Source organism: Sapajus apella, unplaced genomic scaffold (assembly GCF_009761245.1).
Source record: "Sapajus apella isolate SASKATOON/1434 unplaced genomic scaffold, GSC_monkey_1.0 scaffold35, whole genome shotgun sequence".
NCBI classification, from domain to species: Eukaryota; Metazoa; Chordata; class Mammalia; order Primates; family Cebidae; genus Sapajus; species Sapajus apella.
The window spans coordinates 4,270,248-4,291,831 of NW_022436975.1; the positions used below are offsets into that span (position 1 = coordinate 4,270,248).

A 21,584-nucleotide genomic window follows, 5' to 3' on the forward strand; every position below is an offset into this window, starting at 1 on the left:
AAAAAAAAAAAAAAAAAAAAAAAAAAAAAAAAAAAAAAAGGAAGATCTGAGCAATCAGCAAAGATAATTCCTTCACAGTATATATTTCCTAAAGCTCACTCCTAGACCTGTCACTTGAAGAAAAAAAAAAAAAGAAAAATTACCTTAGGAATGAATGCCATATTGCTAATCTCAGTTTAAGTTGGAGAAAAGCGGCATGACTAAAATAAAATAAAATAGGAAATGTAACAGGAAATTTGTAAGAGCCAAAACCAAGTCACAGGAACAAACTCTAACAAATCAACAAAGCTTTAAAGAAATGGTAATTTAAAACTAAAGCCAGTATATCCATGTTCATGATTATCCCACCAAACTATCATTTAAGAATTTGAGGTGGGCTATAAGAATTCATATATAAATCAGGTCGAGGAAAATACAAATTAATAGGAAAATGAAACTGTGAAAACTAAGTACTTACAATTTATGAGTCAACAGGTTCTACTCAAAGCTCAGTCACACAGGTGGCTCTGAGCAACCAAAGCAAAATAAAAATAACCGGAAAAAAAGAGACAATTATGTATCTCATTTCAGGTAGAGAAGACATTCTAAATTAGAATGCATGGGCAAAACATAAAAATGGTAAGAATGACATATTCCATGGCAAAGCACACAGTAAAACATCAAAATACAAACAACAAACTAGGAAAAACACTGCAACATGTGGTAAAGGGTTGATATATGAATTTATAAGAATTATTTACAAAGAAACATTTTTAATTTTTTTAATAAAAGGGCAGAAGGTCAGGTGCAGTGGCTCATGCCTACAATCCCAGTGCCTTGGGAGAACTGCTTGGGGCCAGGAGTTAGAGACCAACCTAGGCAACAGAGCGAGACCCTCACCTCTTAAAAAAAAAAAAAAGTTATTAAAAATTAGCCAGGCATAGGTGGTGGAATGCATCTGTAGTCCCAGCTACTCAGGAGGTTGAGGCAGGAGTATCCCTTGGGACCAGGAGTTTGAGGTGACAGTGAGCTACATACAATAGCACCACTGCACTCTGGCCTGGGCAACAACAAAATTCTGTCTCCTTTTAATAAAAAAAAAAGGGGGAGGCGGCAGAGGAGACAACAGGCATTTGCCAGAAGAATTACTAAATCACCAGCAAATACAAAATTATGCCTGACCTCAGTGGCAATGAAAACACAAAACTACAAAGACAACTTTGGGCCTTAAGATTTATAATGATGCTTTTAAAAAAACTTACTGAAAAAGGTGTAGGTAAACATGTTTTGTATTTATTTCTTACTACGTTTTCTTATATAAATAAGAATCCCCCACTTCCTATCCTTAGGAAATATCAACTATTCCACCTTTACTGGGAATTCTAGCCCCTCTACTGCAGTGTTCTCTGCTCTCCAACTCATACTATAATCATGGGCATCCTCAGTGTACATCAACAACCTTTTCAATCTCCAAAGGAACACCTACGACACCTTTAACTGAGGACTTATATCACCCAATTGTCCAACCTGAATCCTCACTTTTTTATCTAACCTGATTTTATGTCTACTTTGCTTGTTCTTTTTCTGCCACTACAGTCAATGGTCACTAATACTCTACCTCAAGGATCAGCAAACCGTTTCTGAAAAGGCCAGAAAGTAAACATTTTAGAATTTGCGGGTAATAGTTCTGTCCCAACTGCTGAACCCTGCTATTGCAGGGCAAAAATAGCTATAGACAACTTATAAGTGAAAGAACATGGCTGTGTCCCAATAAAATTTTATTTCTAGACCCCAAAATTGGAAGGTCATATCATTTTCATGTCATAAAATATTCTTTCAACCATTTGAATGTAAACACCATTCTTAGATCACAGACCACACAAAAACAGACACAGACAGCAGTCCAAGTCTGGCCCATGGGCCACAACTGGCTAACGCCTACTCTCATCTCATGAACATTGCTTCACTTCCTGATTCTTCATTACTCTCAAAACTCCTCATTCTAACTTTCTGTCTCACTCATCTTACAAACTTCTGATCCTGGAACAAGCATCTCTATTCTCCATAGACTGTTTTATATTATGAAGTGCTGCTTACGAAAGAAATCCAGTGCTTGTACTGGCGTCACTACAAATTTATATTCTTCAAGCTTAACTGGATTTTCAACAATGCCCAGCAATACTTGTCTTTATTCACCTCTGGCTCCCAACCCGCCACACCAGCAAATTCATTTCCACCACTATAACCTCCTCTCAAGAGGAGGCTCCCTAATTCAACAAAAGGTCCTGATTCATCCTCCACAGAAAAACAGGTCATAGGACAAAAAGCCTCAATTTGCCAGACTGTCACCCTATTTGACAAGAGCATTACAAAATATGATAACATCTGTATCTGCATGTAAAGGCAGGCAGAGTGTAGTACGTTCAACCTTTATTTGGGACCCAACAGATCTCATTTTGTCCACCTTAATTAATAATTACTACACCTAGTAGTTGCCTGGCATTCAACCAAATGTTTTAGAATTATCTTTCAATTATTCCTCACAAAAAAAACCTTCAAGGTAGGTTTTATTACACCCATTTTACAAAGAAAGAAATTTAGAGTGGGTTTCAAACCTTGGTGTAACTCCAAAGCCACACAACTTTGCTCATATCTAGGCTCAATTTTTTTCCATTTCGAAAGTGCATTATCTAATCTGAGCCCTGAATACTATTTCAGGAGCACCTCCAGCCATCTCTCCTCCCACAGCCTTTGCTGAAGTTCCCTTAACCACAACACACTTCTTCGAGCCTCCCTGTTTTTGCATATGCATTAAGTCTCTACCTAGAAAGTCCTCCTTGTCCATTAAGATCCCACTAATAGGTCCCCTCCTCCCAGAAATCTCTAAGCCCAACCCCAAAACACTTACAAGCCTTAGCCTGTTCAGGCTGTCATAATTAAATATCATAGACTGGGTAGGTTAAACAACTCAAATTTATGTTCTCAAATAAGCTAGAAGACCAAGATCAAAGTGCCAGCAGTCACTTTCTGGTAAGACCTCTCTTCCTGGTTTGCAGATGGTCACCATCTTGCTGTGTTCTCACATGACCTCTTCTTTGTACACACAAGAAAACATGAGGGAGCTCTCTGGTATCACTTTTTAAAGTGACATTATTGGATCAGGGCCTCACCGTTATGATGGTAATTGCTTCCTCAGAAGCCCCATATTCAAGTACAGCTACACTGGGCAGGGGGTAGGGGAGGATCAGGGTTTCAACATTTGACTTTTGGGAGGAAATGAACATTCAATCCATGACTACCTTTTTTCAAAAGCTCTCAAACACCCTGGGCTTATGTATCTCCCCAAAAAGTGGTTTTTCTGCTTCCCACCCACTTGACAGTGGCCTCTTCAAAGTAAAGCTCTATATGCCAGTCACTTGTTTATTTCTGATACTTAATTGCCCTGTAACAAAGATATCATTCAAGACTCCTGCTAATGAGTAACTAAGCTTAGTTTCTCAGTTATTTAAGATCATGAAAATAACAGAAGACACACATTTATGTACCTGACAAACTACACACTCCACTGGACATTAACACAGCCTATTTGGGGTGTTATATTTCTTTGGAGAAAAAATGCAAGTCTTTAAAAGCTTATAATTTAGTTGTGAATATCATACTTAAGAAACAATAATAAAAAAAAAAAAACCAGACAAGGTAAGTGCTTGAGAGCTCAAATAAGAGCTAATCAACAAGGAATATAATAGCGAGATGAAATAAAACCTATGTAACCAAAAGTATTATTATCAGATTATAAAGTATTTAAACTTGTAATTTTCCACGGTCTGATTTAAATTAAGTAGCAAAGAGGACTCCAGTACAGATGCCACAGTTCCCATTAAAGGTGAAAGAGTTGATACTTCAGTGCCCTAAGGCTAGCAAGTGGTGACATTGTTATTAAGAGAGCAAAATGTAGATAAATGTAGATAGATGCATAGACAGACACTAAGAGGGACACACACAAAAACACAGGGAGAGAAAAGAAATTCAATGGATTTTCTTCTGAATTATTAATGCAATATTAAACCATAGTAAATCTTACAAAAGAGCAAATATTTTAAACAGTTTTACAAATAGTAAGTATAAGGAGGTACACAAAGGTTGGCAAATGCCCAACAGATTTTTAAGATGTGTTCCGAAAGTCACCCTGACAACAACGTAGGTATGTGTGTTTTCTAAATCATTCCCTTGATATATAGACCTACCTAGCATAAGGTTACGAGAGGCTTTTTTGGCATCTGAATTCTCTGCAGTTGAAATACTGTGACAAAAGCAATAAAATGAGGCCAAGTAAAAATCAGTCATACTATATCGCTGACATTTAAAAACCTCATTCCAGAACTTTTAAAACCATTTGCGTTCACAAAAACAAAGACGTAGTTCATAAATATTCTTGTGCCAATGAACTCAAACAAAATACAGCACCTTGATATTTGTGAAAAGCAGGTCAAGAGAAATAATAAAATTATCTAGTTCACTGTCATTCATCAGACAAAATTACTATTCATGGGCATACTGACAGAATTTGCAGCTCTAGTGTCTTCAGTTTCTTTCAATACATCCTAAAATAAAAGCTATAAAATGTGACATTTTCTGAGACAAAATGCCTTCTTTGGGTCTGTTGCTGGTAAAATCACAACAACAACAAAAACCTTATATTGTTAAAATAAGTGTACCTCTCAAAGCTGTAGACAGAGCCACTGATCTGAGTCAGTGTAGTAAAAACAAGCAGTGCCTAAATATTTGGTCTAGGGCTATAATTCCATTTTTAAATTTCAATAGGAGAGAACAGGAGGCAAGCAGGAAACTGCCACAAACCAAACACAAAAGCAGGAATTGGCCTCTAAGTCAAAAGGAGTGTACCATCATTTTACCTAGAAGTTTCTAAACGGCAAAAAGGAATAAAGTAGCAGGTTTGTTCTTCAAGGAAACCCTAGAGCAGTAGTATGCTGCCCTGATCTCACCAGGGATTAGGCACAAATAAATATTCTTTTCAATACACCTGTCTCAATCCCAACTGATACGTAATGTTCAGCAGGCAGCGTTGGAGAAAACACTGCAAAGGGAAAGGACTTTGCTTCCTGGCCTGGTACACTGCTTGGCAGGCTTCCCCAGCACCAGGATGCTGCAGGGCATGACAAAAGACACTGTCCCCAGCATTCTTGTTTGGACAGTTCGTAGAACACAGCCTCTGGCAAAATGCCTCTCTATGAACTTCTATCTTTCTACGGTATACTTGAGGGTAGATTTCTGGCAAATTCCATCATCTTATCTGCCATCCAATAAGCCATTGACGTACCCTCTCCAACAAGACCTGACCTCGGTCCGGATAGGCCTCTTTCTTGAGTGCTGAATTGTTCTAGAAGTAGTGGCTGTTCCTTACATCTATTTCTATATTTGGTAGCACTCTCTGTAATTCCTACTAGCTCTGTTACAGTAAATAATCCTTTACACTAAACATTCTCTGCTCAAATTACTGCGTGATTTCTCTTTCCTGACTGGACCCAGATTGATATAATCCTGAAAACCAGAAAGATTCCTCACAAGTCACTCAAATAAAGACAGCAGTTAAGCAATAAAATTAAGTAAAACACAACAGATACTGATACTTGGGCAAAGCATCCACAACCTCCTCAATTTGACTTAAATTACTACATCCCACAAACATTCTCTCATCCTTTTAACTTCTAAGTAAGTGGGGGGGGGGGGGGGGAGATACCTTCACTTCTTGACAAATTTTTAAACATGTGCCACCACATTTTCTGTGTTAAGAGAGCTGTCATTCTGATCAGAGAGGGGAAGTTAGAGACCAACAGTGACTAAGAGTACTCAGGGTGGCAGTCACCAATTCTGCCATCTTCAAGTTCCTGCCTAGGACAATACATCATATAGTCAAACTTTTAGACAGAAGGATGCCTAAGCAGCTTCATCTACTGGAGTCGACTTGGAAAGAGCTTGCTAACTGAAGTACATGTTCTTTCTGGTGCCCTTGCTTCTCTCCTATAAACTTACATGATTATTAACACACGTGGGAAATGACAAAATAAAATCACTGAAAAATTCCTTAAATTTCATGTAGGCATGGGTAGGCAGGCTAAAAATACAAATTCACAAAGGAGCTATCTGCAGAAAAACAATTTTACAACAAAGCAACAGTAAATGACACCAAATAAATCACATACCTTGCTACTGTACTAAAATGCAATACACTCAACACCACAGAAGAGTGGTAACTGTCAGAAAGACAGTCTTATGTCTCTATAGGGGCGGGCATGTGTGTTTGTGCTGGGTCAGAAGGTATACGTGTTTTGGAAAAGCAAAAATAGTTTCAAGGATAACAATTTTTTTATATTTTCTGTTACCCAATGGCATTACTATAATTTCTCCTTTAACAGCTAGTGAGCCTAGGGTGGAAATGCATTTCTGTGTACTTAGAGTGAATTCAGAGGGATATTCTTTCCTACTGAGAACAAAGACTATGTACAGTTTCTTAAAGCACAAGGCTCTTTCCTCCACTGGTAAGAATTCTTATAGAAAATTCACAAGGACCTCAACTTCTGTCTGCTTTTCTGAAATTTAAATAGCTGTTAATCTTGTCCTTCCTCTAACATATTGCTGAAGAGACTTCAGGACAGGTATCTTTCCTTTCTGCTGTTCTACTTATTCAAAATCATCATCCCCTTTAGGTGAAATTTACCAGTACATTCAATAAGTTTCTAGATTAATTTCATTGGGAGGGAAGTTCTCATTACTATTTCATATTTAGAATATCTAGAACGACAGCCCTCACCTTTCAGACCAACTACTCTTCAATTACTCCCATCCCCTTTAGTGAAAATCTTGTCAATATCCCTTTCAATTTTTGCTAGATTACTGCAATGAACTTCCAGATGATCATACCTGCACTTATCCCAATTTCAATGGCATCCTATATGTCATGTTGATTCATCTGCCCAGTATACTACTTTAATCATTAAAGAAAGAAGCTCCAAAAATTCAGAGGTGTCACCAAGATTCTGCAAAAATGAGAAAAAAGCTCAGCTAGCAGGGCTCAATGCCACTCCCATTTAAACACAGTTGCACTAGTTTTATCAGTTTTATAAACATCATCTTAATATTTTGTTGGGAGAGGCTGTTTAGAAATCATTTCCATAGGTAATCAAATGGCCACAGTATATTTACCTGTATTAGTTTTCTGCCACTGTCACAGCAAATTAGCATAAACCTAATGGCTTAAAACCATACAAGTTTAATCATTAAACTTGTTTTTAAGCCATTAGGTTCTGCAGGTCAGAAATCTGATGCAGGTCTCATGGCACAAGTCTCACTGGACTAAGACCAAGGTGTTGGGGAGACTGCTCCTTTCTGAAGGTTCTTCGGGATAAATCTGTTCCCTTGCATCAGTGTCTAGTGTTCACCTGTTTTTTTTTTTTTTTTTTTCCCTTTTGCCTCATGACCCTTTCTTTCCTCCATCTCCAAAGCAAGAAACATGGGGCTGATTCCTTTTCTGCTGTCTCTCTGGTTCTCTTGCTCAGCCTCCCCCTTCCATTTTTAAGGACCCTTATGATTACACTGGGCTCATCGGGATAATCCAGGATAATCATTCTACCTTAAACTAATTAGCAACTTTAATTCATCTGCAGCCTTAATTTCCTCTTGCCATATAAGGTCACATATTCACAGGTTCCACGGAATAGAACATCGGCCTCTTTGGGGGGCTACTCTTTGCCTACCACACTACCCAAACTTTGACTCCTACTCTTCAGAAGAATGCTGTTCCATAGAAAATCAGACACAATCCGTCTTAAATGTGTGTATGGGCAGCCCAAATCCACCCCTCCCAAATCCCATCCAGCATGCAAGTGAAGAAACAATACGGCAAAAAGGATCAGTAGCAAGAAATATGCTGATTATTCCTTGACAGGCATGGAATTCATTTTCTCTTATAGGTAAATAATGCAAGGTTATATTCTTAAGATAATCTAAAATCCTCCAACTGAAGCAATAACTATGTATAAACTAACTGTACGAAGACATTTTGAAGACTCTGAAACTCAATTTTAAGTATCAATTGGAAATACCGCAAAAAATAAAACTATCAACCTTCTGGTATAGTAATTATCAAGCCATGCAATCATTTTCCTTTTTTTTTTTTTTTTTTGGCGGGGTTTCACTCTTGTTACCGAGGCTGGAGTGCAATGGCGCAATCTCGGCTCACAGCAACTTCCGCCTCCTGGGTTCAGGCAATTCTCCTGCCTCAGCCTCCTGAGTAGCTGGGATTACAGGCACGCGCCACCATGCCCAGCTAATTTTTTGTATTTTTAGTAGAGACGGGGGTTTCACCATTTTGACCAGGATGGTCTCGGTCTCTTGACCTCGTGATCCATCCGCCTCGGCCTCCCAAAGCGCTGGGATTACAGTCGTGAGCCACGGCGCCCGGCCCTTTTTTTTTTTTTTAGAAAAAAAAAAAAAAGTATGCACAGTCCCAACATTTGAGAACAATTTCACACAAAAAAAAAACGTTTTCATAGTTTCTAATATCTTACTCCATTAGAATAAACTGTGCCTAAATATAAACTTCAAGTTTAAAACTGTTTAGGGTTCATCCCTAATTCCTTACTTTATTTTTAGGGTAGTAAAATCTACCATACAGATTCATTCTGAGTGCTGACAGAAGTTCGTTCAATATGAGTAAGACCCTGTATACGATGGTGGATACCTTGCATCCACCAGGATATATGTAGCAGATTCAAAATTATTACTTCAATGCAGGAAGATACTTCAATGCTCCTCAAGAGGGAACATGCTTCAAAAACAGATTGCCCTGTAGGTAAATTACTTTTGTGTATCACAAAAACATGATTGGGAAGATACACTACATAACAAAAGGAGCAGGACCTGATTTTCATAATGCTCCTGCAGTAGAAGGCACTAAGGGATATGAAAAGAAACAAGCAGGCCCTCACCTTTACAAATAAGCTTTGTGGCAACAATGAAAAAGAGGCCCAAAATCAAATCTATTCATGAAGGTCTGAACTCATAGCCATTATTTTACCATTGGCCATTAACCTTTCTATGACCTACCTTAGTTTTCAGAATCAAATAAAATAATGTACATATTCAAATTTAATAATTTTTATCTAGCACCAAGTAAGACAAATTAATGTTACTGATAACTGAAAAATACTCCTTTAAGTTCCAAAGATTAAAACCAAGCTAATGAAAGTCTTTATACAGTGTATTAGTTCTATAGTCTTAGTGAATTATCCAGCATAACTCAACCATTCTTTGGCTCTGGGTCATTATGAGGAACATTATGTAACGGTATGTCAGGAGCACCTCAGAGACCAACAGAGACAGTAAAAGTATTTCACCATTTGGAACTGCTTTGCTCTCTCACTGCAGTAATTTCTCGTTTCTTTTCTGTGTGATGAGATGATTCAAATCTGCTTTATTTTACACACAACTATGTTGGGTCTAATGTGACTCTACAGTCTGTCCTTGACTACGGGATGCACCCTCCTTGCTTTCCCCAGGCCTTCTGTTGTTGTCAATGCCTCACTTACTGCCTACAATAGTGGTAAGAGAGCATGAGGTTGTCAATCCGAGTCTGGCCTCTACTTAAAATGGATACTGCTTCTAGGTTAGATCCAACGCTTTCTATCAAGTGCTAACTGATCTCATAATCTCTGAAAAGTAGTGTATGACTCACGGAATATTACCTTTATTATTATTAGTGCAACTACCATTAATTGAGCACTTACAGCGTAACGCTTTGAGGTGTTCTGAGTACATTAATTCATTTAAATCTTCTAACAGCATTATTTTTAGGGATGGGAAATCAAGGAAAGAGTTGAAATAACTTCCATAAGCTTTTATAGCTACCAGGAGGCAAAACTGGAGTTGAGCTCTGGACCTGTCTCACATGAAACCCTGTGTCCTTCAACACTGTTCATCGCTGAGTCCAGTATTATTTTATAGAAAATAAAGCAGACTGAGGAAACTGAAGTCGCTTTGAGTCTCAGTTCACGCATCTATAAAAAGTGAGTAACAATACTTGCCTACCTCTTTGACAAGATGCAAAGTTATACAAAAATGTGAAAAGTACCAAATTGAACAGGGTCTCATGCTGACTTCAAAATGCCAGGAAGCATTATTCCCACAGAAAGTGTCAGTTTTCCTCAAGCAGCACAGGGAATGCCATTAACATTATATTCTATGTAAATAGTGCCTCCTGAGCTGTGTACCACAGATGACCTTATATAAGAACATATGCTTGTGTGTGTGTGCGTGTGTGTACACACAAAAACATGTATCAGTGTGAAGTGAATTAATTTTAGTAAGTGTTGCCTAGGATACAATAAAACCAGTGATTACGGAGAGTTCTGATCAGGACAGCGGGCGTGGCTGAAGTACAGTGGCATGGATCATGACTTGCTGCAGCTTCTAACTCCAGGGCTCAAATCTTCCTCCTGCCTCAGCCTCTCAAGTAGCTAGGACTACAGAGATGGTGTCTTACTATGTCACTCAGACGGGTTTTGATCTCCTGCCCTCAAGTAGTCCTCCCTCTTCGGCCTCCCAAAGTGTTGGAATTACAAGTGTAAGTCACCACGCGTGGCCGTCTTGTCTTTTTGATAATAGTCATTCTGACAGTTCCAGGGTTCCCCCCGGGCCCCCGCTGACCAGCTCCTTTCCAAGGCCACTCTCCAAGGGAGGACTGGAGAACATCTCAGGGAGGCAGTCACAGCGGCCACTGCATGGAACCCCAGCAATGACGTGTTTTTGACCTTCATATATAAAATCTTTGAATTGTTACTGGGAAAGGAGGTGAGAGGTCCTCACCCTGATGCAGACTATGGCAGCCAGTACTCAGGGGTCTGCTGGCTAGAGGAGGAGCCCCCTAAGTCTCATCAGTGTGGAGAACCCTTGAGCCTTGGTCTCTGATGGACTGAATTCTGGGCTTTGGAAACAACAGGATTCCCATACATTGCATTGCCTGGAGCCAGAATAGACAAAGATCCTAGGAAGGAAGGAGAAAGGAAGTGGAGTGGTTGGGAGGCCTGGCCCTGGGCTACAGATTCCAAACCAGAGACTCCCATCCTTGAGTTAGGGTGGAAGAGCACCAGCATTATTAAACTTGCAACAGCTATGTTAAATTACTCTTGAAAATGCTTATTTTTTAACCCTTAATAATCAGAAGACTTACATTTGTAACACTTTCTATATCAGCTTTTGTTTATTTTTAAAATTTACTTTTTTTTTTTTTAATAGAGATGGGGTCTTGCTTTGTTGCCCAGGTTGGTCTTGAACTCCTGGCCTCAAATGATCCTCCCACCTCAGCCTCCCAAACTGTTGAGATTATAGCATGAACCACTGTACCCAGCTTTGTATCAGTTTTTAGATGTTAGAAACTAGAGGCCTAATTCTGGAAAGCATAGCTTGATAGTCTAAATGTGAAAAAAATATTTTTAGAAACAAATTTTGGCTTATGTGAATACAGACTGATCCTAGTATATGATGTTGTCACAGTCTTCGAGAGAAAAAAACAATCATTCACCATCCTTGGACATATGTGTTGAAATGCATGCTGCTGTGTGTGCAAATGAACCCACTTTTATGCTTGTATTATTTTCCACTGACTGTCTATTTTGAACTTACATAATTATGCTCTGATACTATGGAATTGTTTGCACTGACCATAAAATGTAAGTTTTTATTTTATGGAATTGTTTGCGCTGACCATAAAACATACATAAAAGAAAAAAATGTGTAAAATTTAAAAAACAGTGATTACTAGACAGTGATAACTGAACAGGTCCTTAAAAAAAGCTTATATAAAGCCTTTTTGTCATAAATAATGAGGTAATTAAACTACTTTAAGTCCATGGTGATTATCCTCCCTTTCCTTTAAAGCCAAATCAACTTCCTGAATGGTTATAATACAAAGATATTTATATAGATCATTGTAAAAATGCCTCAATCTTTCCATTTCTAATTTCTGTGGTTCATAAAAGAATAAAGGTTCAAATTTATCTATTTACAGGAAAAAGTCAAGCCCATTAAAATGGTTTAGATGTATTTAAAATAATTATTTCACAACGGGATTTACAATGCATGTTAAATCACTACGGATCACTGCTAGGCTTTTCCTTGAAACTGAAATTATAGTGACTGCCTTTACGTATTCCAAAATTTATTCTTAAACAGTTGAGTATGAAGACTGATCAGGAAATTTAAAATCCGAATCTAGTCACCAAGAGACTACAAAGAAAACATGAGCATTCAGAATACCAAGACTTACAGGAGTAACAGGGATAAAATAAATCATCCTTCCAAAACAAAGACTGCTTTGCATTTGCTTTTTGAGCTATGACATTTCTAAGTATTTCCTTCTATTCAACTTAAGACCCAGTATTTTAAATATGGACTACAAAGGTATAATGGCACATCATCAGAACAAAACCTCTGCACGACTTATGCAGCAGCAGCAGCAGCGACAGAGACGCTGACTGATCCGCCCACTAGCACACCTGTGGCTCCCATAAGCTATAGCTAAACCCCCACTTGTACAGCTTAGCTTAGCTGCACAAATGTAGAAATCCCCTAATATGTTAAGTCAAGGCCGAATCACAACCTCAGTTACCAAAAGCACCACTTCCTAGCACAGATGCATCCAGGTCGGAGAAAATGCAAGCACTCTCATATATATGGTATATTTACTATATAATGCATCTGCCTTATATGGTAGCAAGACTTATAAAGCTGGACATTTCTAGTGGTGTTTTCACTAACACAGAGGTCTCTCAGAATTAAAAAGCATACCAGTCCCAGGTGATAACATCCCCCTTAACCTGTTTCTCCTTTTCTTTATCCATATTTTCTAGTCTTTCTGCAATAAATTCCTACTGCTATTATACAGAGAAAAAAGCAAAATCAAATAAATGAGCTTTTACTTATTATGTTCACAATTATCTAGTAAAGTATAATTGACCAAAGAGTATCACAGGAGCTCAGAAATGGGTCAGTGCAAATGAACCACTGTTAAAAATAAATCTAAACGATATGAACCTAGGCAGCATATACATACCACCCTAAAAATAAATGACATGAGGCCAGGCAAGGTGGTTCACTCCAGTAATCCACTTTGGGAGGACAAGGCAGGAGGAGGCTTGAGCCCACAGTTTGAGAGAAGCCTCAGCAACATAGTGAGAGCCCTGTCTGTACAAACACACACACACACACACACACACACACACACACACACACAAATTAGCCAAGCGTGGTGGTGCATGCCTGTAATTCCAGCTATTGGGGAGGCTGAGGTGGGAGGATCGCTCAAGACCAGGAGGTGGAGGTTGCAGTAGGCTGAGATTGCACTAATGCACTCCAGGCTGGGTGACCCAGTAAGACCATGTTTCAAAAAAAAAGAAAAAAGAACACTCAAATCCAAAATTTAGCATAGAATGCCTGGAAAGTAAAGAAAAAGTAAATTATATGCCCCTCGTTAAAATATATAGATAGCTGGAGAAACCTTAAATGATCTGTAGAAGTAACCTGAGAAACCAGCTACAGAAGCTAAATAGGTAGTACAGTTTACACAATAATGTGTGTATTTACAGCCCCCCAGGTCTAAAGGAATCAAAGAACATTCACTATATATTTACCTGGTATCCTACCATCACCTTCTTCTCTTGTTAAAGATTGTGACTTTGACCTTTCATTCCATTTACTTGTTATTCAACAGAATTCTGACTGACATTTTTAAGATGCACAAGTATATTGTTTTTGTTTATACGTAAGTCTCAAAAGATTCGTACCAAACTGTTAAAAAACCATTACCCCAGGAATCCATGAGGAACAGACATGGATGACAGGGACCTGCTTGTTTAACTTCATTTGATTTAGTAATTTAATCTTATCTCTGAATATACAATAATTTTACAATAAAAATATTAATGACAACATAAAACATTGTGTGGGAAAAGGGATCTAAATTAATCCTGAGTAGGTTTCCTTTGTCAAATATACTAGCATAGGCCATAGTTCCAGATACCAGTATCATTTCTAAACACTGAACATGCAGAGCTGACCTCTGCCCAGAACGGAGAGTTGGTCATGGTAGCTACTACCCATCACCACTACCATCCCAACTCTTCCAACTCGATTATCAACTATGATGCTAGCAAACATCTTCACATAACCCCACAGTTCTCTCTATTCACTTACCTACTAATCCTCAGGTCAGAAAAGGACCTAAAACGCCCATTTCAGCTTTCAAACTTTATCTTCTCCCACAAGGAATGGTCACCTACTTTTTACTTCTCTTCCTTCAAAGTGTTAGTTTCTGTTATAACATTCCAGAAATGAGTGACTACTTACCAGCAGAGTAAATGGCAGGCTGAGGGAGACACATTTTCAGTTTATGTATTTTTTGTTACCACTTAAAATCTGAAACATGTGACTATATTACCTATTTTTAAAGTCAGTGAATTATTTCAAAATTGCTTACAACTTGTATCTTCAAAGAAATACTTGTGATTAATTTTATAAAGCTAAAGGCAGGTAGACTACAAACTGATTAGCTTGAGATCAGTTTCATTCCTTTAAGAGCATGGATTTTAGCATTCCAAAAAGAAAATGTCTCTTCCTGTCACGAAGCTATCACAATTCTTAACAGAATTATTTTTCTACTTAATAAGGTAAGAATTACTTATTAGGTAGCTGAACTATAAACAACACAGGGCACAACGGCAGATATAAGAAAACACTGTAACTTCTGCATGATAACCATTAACATGGATAGATTATTTTAAGAAAATCTGAAATTTCATATGAACTCTTCAGCAACGTAAGAATTATGTATAATCTGTGTGAGGGCATTTCAGCCAACTGGAGCTTCCTGATACCACCAAAAGGAATAAAACAACACTAAAGTATAGACAGAGTTGTACCATCTTTCACAGCTATGTAAGCAAAAAGAAACTGTGAGGTCACAGTGTTTCTGAGAATACTGCAGCTTATTATTAGATAACTTGTCTGACTCAAGAGCATGGAAAATAATTCAAATGTTAAATCATTAATTTTAAAAAATGTTATACACAGTACCAAGAAAAATACGTGCACACAGAAAAACAAAACTCATTTGTCTTAAATAAACAACATAATTATCTTATAATCTAAAAACAAACAATTCATATGATAGCCCACCAACAAGAAATTTAGTTCTGTTATGGACACACATGTTAAAAACTCAATCTATTGTATTTGTGTATGTATGTGCGTGCGTGTATGTGTGTGTGTGTGTGTGTGTATGAGACAGAGAGAGAAATGAAAATCAAACATACTGCTTAAATACCAATGAAAGGGGTAGTTTACCAGGGATCATTTTCATACTTATTTATCCATATTTCCTGAGCACCCATTGGAAGACACAAAGAACAGGAAGACAGTTTGTTCTTCAAGCACCTTATACATCCAATTACAACTTAGATATAATCCAGTTACAACTGTTAGAGTATTCAAAACAAACTTAGAGTAAAAAGTGTCATCACAGGTTAAACAGCTGTATGAATGTGCAGGAGATCTTACTACTATACTACACAGATTGGAGGCAGGGGACCATCGGGAAATACGGTGCATGCTGTACAAACGGGACTTTCACATGGAGGACTCCTAAAGGCAGGGGTGGTAGAAAGAAAAAAAATCCAAGAAATGGAAATGCACAAGAAACCAAAAGAGCAAACTAAAACTGAAGTTTACATTCTTTTTGGAACAGATTCTGGGACAGAAAGAATGTAAGTTAAAGTTTAACTAAAACAAGAAGGGGCACTGGGGTCAATGAAGTTTTAAAAGGCAACACTGAGGAACTCGGCTTTCTCCCAGAGTGGATCAGGAGCCACTCAGCACACGCACAGTGGTCAAGAACACAGACTTTCAAGAAAACATGACTGGGATTCAAATACCAGCTCTTCTGCCTACAAACTCCTTTAAGATCATGAAGTTCCGATTTCTTTACCTGTAGAATGGGGCTAATATAAGGACCACATGAGAACAAAGGATTCGGCACATTATTGACATGAAAACACCTAAGTGCTTACTTAAGGTTTGTTTTGTTTTGTTTGCTTGTCATCAGGCAGCAAACATAATCAGGACTACATTTAGGACAATTAGTAGGCAGTACTCACAATGAATGGCAAACCAAGAGGTGAATGTCTCTTGCTGTGTATATGGCTGCTAGAAGAATTGAAAGAAGATAGGAGAAATCAGGAACCACAATAAGACAAAAAAAAAAAAAAAAATCTAAGAAAAAGAGAGAGAGAAGAACCAAGAATGACCCTTTGATTTTGAGTCTAGATGATTCTGAAAATGCTAAGGTTATGAATATAAACAAGGAAGAAGAATCAGGCTTGCAAAAAAAGGTTAATTCTGAATCAAATGATTCAGAATTACAAAATGACAGCTACTAAATTGATCAGGCAGAACAACAATGGCAAATCTGAAGATTAGGAATGAAAATAAGGCTTATGATACAGAATTGGGAGCCTCAGCAAAGGGGTTGTGGGGAATGAGCATTTGAAACCATGGATCTATGTGGGATTATCCAAGGAGAGAACAAACTAAAAATAACCGAACCTAAAGTAACACCTAAAGGCAACACCTAACTATCCTTAAAGGAAGTGAGAGGAAAAAAAGTGAACAAAGGCCCTAAGAAGAGTGAGTTGGAGGTGCCAGTTTGTGAAAGTCACCAAGACAGACCTTCGCAGCATTTCACATTCCACAGCTCTTTCAATGATCACTATAGCTTTAGATTATAAACCTGATTTCGTCAATTAACATGATTATCATAAAAGGTTTTTTTTTTTTTTTTTTTTGAGACGGAGTTTCGCTCTTGTTGCCCAGGCTGGAGTGCAATGGCACGATCTCAGCTCACCGCAACCTCCGCCTCCTGGGTTCAGGCAATTCTCCTGCCTCAGCCTCCTGAGTAGCTGGGATTACAGGCATGTGCCACCATGCCCAGCTGATTTTTTGTATTTTTAGTAGAGACGGGGTTTCACCATGTTGACCAGGATGGTCTCGATCTCTTGACCTCGTGATCCACCCGCCTCGGCCTCCCAAAGTGCTGGGATTACAGGCGTGAGCCACCGCGCCCGGCCCATAAAAGGTTTTTAAGAGACTATAATTTACTGAAGAGTGTTCAGTAGAAAACACAGAAGTGTTTTACGCAAATTAGTTTTTAAACCCCAAGAATATTTTAAACTCTAGAAATCATCCCTGATTCATGTCTTGTATCATTAAGACATAGTTTATTTATTTCTGGCTATCCATGCATATATGTCCCAAAAAGGATTTTCAGGTTAAACGAAAATATGCTATTTCTTCCCATCAGCAATATCGCTCATTAATTTTTGAGACTATGTATACACAGTGTTAGATTTCCATATTCTAAAAAGGTCTTTGGGGGCTGAAATACTTCTGTGTCACCTAACTATAAAACCCACTCACATCCAACACCCAATGTCAAGTTGACCAAGAGATAATCAATGGCAGATATACCACTTAGGTATGCACCCAATTATCATCCTTAACAATTGCCAGTAAAATGTCAAAGCTTTTCCTATATTTTGGATTCTTCTCAAATACAGATTACAGCTGACCATACTTTATTAATTTTAGTGTTTGCCCTTCTTTCTTTTTTTTTTTTGAGACAGAGTCTCACTCTTTCACCCAAGCTGGAGTGCTGTGGCACAATCTCAGCTCCCCACAACCTCTGACTCCCGGGTTCAAGCAATTCTCCTGCCTCAGCCTCCTGAATAACTGGGATTACAGGCGCACACGCCCACACTCGGCTAATTTTCGTATTTTTAGTAAACAGGGTTTCACCATGTTGGCCAGGCTGGTCTCAAACTCATGACCTCAGCCTTGGCCTCCCAAAGTGCTAAGATTGCAGGCATGAGGCACTGAGCCCGGCCGCCACATTTCTTTAAACTACATAGTTGCCACATATAGTGGAAAATGAAAAAAAAGATTAATAAACCATAAAATTATGATACTCTATTGTGTGTCATCAGGCATTTTTAAGAGACTACCAAATATCTAAAAATATCAAGAATGATATAAGTAAATTTTAATATTTTTAGACATTTTTAGGACCCTCTTTGTATTCTTTCCAGCACATCAGTTTACAAAAAGTTCAACTAGGTTCATAAAAATGTTTACTGATATGAGATTATCCCTCAGAGTTTGTAGAGGAATACGCAGCTGTGAGAGCTACAATTTACAGTAATATCCAAATTTACCACAGCACCCAGTAGTGACTAAAGTAACACAATTCCCCATCTTGGTTAACAGCATAAGATCAAGGAGTTTAATATTTTAATAAAATGCCACCAGAAACCTCATCTAAGAAAATATCATTAGAGTTTCACACTATATTTTTTAGACTATTTTAAATGCATGTGATTATATTTATGTAGTTATTTTGTAAGAAGTATTTCAAAGAAAGCAGAAAAAACTGTAAGGTCAACAGTTTTGTAAGGCAGTTTTCATTCACAGGACGTAGCAAACGAGCAGAAGACACAGATTCTTGGATTATGCACTCCTGAATATAAGCATGCACTATATCACACACACATACACAAAAAGCAATGGGATCTTGAACCGTTCTCTCTCTCAAAGCCTCCGTTTGTTACCCTACAGAATGAGAAGAATGTCACTTAAGTTCCTGTTATGAGAAATAGACGAGCATATTATTACCAAAAATAACTAAAATGCCACGGATATTTTTATTCGTTTCAAGCACAGTTCCCAAATAATAAAATACCTACACAATTTGGCCTAAAATTTCAGGCTATGCATGTTTAGAACCAAACTACTGTTCATGATTATCTTCCTCAGTTGTTCTTTCCCTTGAAGCTAGCACCCAAAAATGAACACACAGTACATTTTTTAATAAATCCATCCTAGTGATTAAATCAACAAAGCCTCCAGCTCTTCTGCACACAGAAATACAGTATACAATGGGAATTTCCTAGCTTTCTGTCTTACTTCATAGTGGGTAGTGTAGTATCACCCTTCTACTTCCAGTATGCTTCCTATGGCTTACTTACCAAAACATTTCATCCCTGTCGCTTTTATTTTTTGTCTTGTCTCAGGCTAGGGCTACTAGCTTTCTAGCTTTCCTACCTTAACCTCTTCTTCACATATCAGCTACTTCATGTGAAACGAATTACAAGTGCTCAACTGACCATATGGAATTAAAATTTACTTTGAAAAATGAACCAAAAAAAACAAAAACCACACTAATTTAGCAATGTGTTTTACGAAGTACTTCAGCCTCATGAAAACTACCATTAAGCAATGTGTAAGCATATTATTCAATCTGCTTCATACGAAAGTATCTCGTCTGACCTCAGACATTCTGAAAGTTTTGCGACACTGCTTCAAAGTATTGGCTAGTAACCCTTTTCAAAGCTACCCTATTACTGAAAACTTGGCAACCATGTTTAACAATAATGAAATAAATACACAGTAATGATGCTTTTAAAAAGAATGAGGGGTGTAATAAAATGGAGGACTATCCATGATGCATTGTTGGCTAACAAAACGATATACTGTATGATCTCAAATTCTGTTTCTAAAGCACACTCAATAAATGCACAGAGAAAAAAAAAAAAAAACCCTGAATAACTACCCACACTTGGATACTGGCTACCCTGGGTAGTAAGAAGGGGAAATATGGTGGGGAGGGCGCGAAAGAGGGCAGGTTTCTTCATTGTTTGGCTGCTTCAATTTTTCTTAAAGAGCATGTAGTGCTTCCGTAATTAAAAAAATCAATGGGGGAAAAGTAACTATTGTAAAACCACACTTTTTCCTCCGTAGCAAAGTCTCATGATTTGTAATGTTAAAAATATAGCTATGGTTTCTCGATTCTAAAAAGAGGACACACGAAACCAAAACTATAAAAGTTCCAAAAAATCCGGAATTCGCACAATTACCCTCTCGGGTTCTGCCCGTGGGTCCTTTCCCCGCCAGTGTCTGAAATCTCCCCAGCAAAACGCGGGTACCGCACTTCCCACGAACGGTAGCAGACGCTCAAACACGCAGAAAGAGCCCTGGGCGCCTGCTCTACCCTCTCAGTCCCCTCCCAGCCCCCGAGGCTCCCCCGAGCCTACGTAGGTAGGATTCTCTTCCTCCAAAACCAAAACAACAGAAGTCACTGGGCGAATCCAAACCGGCCCCAGGGGGGCCCGCGGGCATCTCCAGACGCCAGCGTTGGGGCTCCGGTCCCCAAGCCCAGGTCAGCGCCGAAGGACAGGCCCGAGGACGCGGTGCCCCGGCCTCCCTCGGGCTCCCAGCTCCCGCCCTCCACGCTCCGCGGGGTCCCTTTCGACTCCCGGACTGCCGAGCCCTCCGCCTCCGGCCCATCCTACCCCAACCTGCCCCGCAGTGCCTCAGTCTCCCGGCCCCGGACCTGCCCGCCCCTCTGTCCTCCTGCCCACGACTTGCTCGCCCTTCAGTCCCCCTGCCCCCGACTTTCGGCTGCCGACCCCCCGGCTCACCGGCCTCGGAGCGCATCCCCGTCGCCCGCCCGGCCCCAGCATGCAGGACCCGCACACCCCACGGCCCCGAGCCCGCCGGCGGCAGCGTTACCTACGGCGCAGCAGTGGGTCAGGCCCGCCGCAGCTGCGCCCAGGCCAGGCGCTAGGACTCGGCGGGGTCCGCAGCAGCCGGACGCGCCAACACCACAATAACAACAACACGGCCGCACCACCGGAGGCGGGGCCCGGATCAGCCACTGGAGCAGCTAGACGGTCCCGGCCTCCGGAGCCTCACGGGCCAGGCATGCGCAGAGAGGCGCTGACACGGGAGCCGCCCCCCGGACGCCAAAGTCAACAAGGCTGGGGTACGCCCCCATCTGGCCACGCCCCCTCTGGCTCGCTCCGCCCCCAAGCCCAAACAACGCGAGGGCTTGACAGGCCAGAGGACCACGGCGGTGGGGGAGATCCCGCGAGAGCATGGCCTCCACTTCCCCCCGCGTCCCGTCCACGTTAGGCTGCCGGCGAGCGCAGTGGCGTGGGGCTGCCTGCTTTCAGCGGTCTCACAACTAAGGCGGGTCGGGGCGCCGCCGCAGGGTCCCCTTCGCGCTGGAGGCAAGGTCTTCCGGTGTCGGAGCATTTTGGAGATGCATTCCTGGGTTTGGAGGCGAGCCCGCAGTGGTTGCCTCCAGAGAGGCTTCGCGGAGGGCCGGGGCTCAGGACTGCGCCGCGTGACAGCGGCCCCGTGGCGTCCGGAAGTTTCCCCCAGCGCCGGTCGTTAGCGCCCCCGCCGCCTGGGTCCCGCCCTGCCGGCCACTTCGCACTCCGCGCCCAGCCTAGGATGCCCCGCGGAGGCGCCTCCTCGCGCCCTGCTGACCCGGGACGGGAGCGTGCGCTCCTCCTGCAGCCATGGACGCAGCTGGGCCACGCAAGTTTTCCCGGGCTTGGTGAACCACCCCAAAGACCATTGCTGGAAGGAAAGGGTGTTGAGGAGGAGGGATAGAAAGTCGAGAACAGGGCTGGGCGCGGTGG

General features: G+C 40.3%; 1 protein-coding gene across 3 annotated transcripts in view; it reads right to left on the reverse strand.

The window, feature by feature from the left end:
• Positions 1–20,934, reverse strand: part of PCMTD1 (protein-L-isoaspartate (D-aspartate) O-methyltransferase domain containing 1) — an 86,114-nt gene extending 65,180 nt beyond the window's left edge. The window contains exon 1 of one of the 3 annotated variants that reach the window (XM_032296057.1): positions 20,668–20,911. The gene's annotated coding sequence lies outside the window, so the exon portion shown is untranslated. Of the gene's footprint in view, positions 1–20,667 lie in introns of all 3 variants that reach the window. The other 2 variants (XM_032296056.1, XM_032296055.1) reach the window with 2 other exon arrangements.
• Between the last annotated feature and the right edge of the window lie 650 nt (positions 20,935–21,584).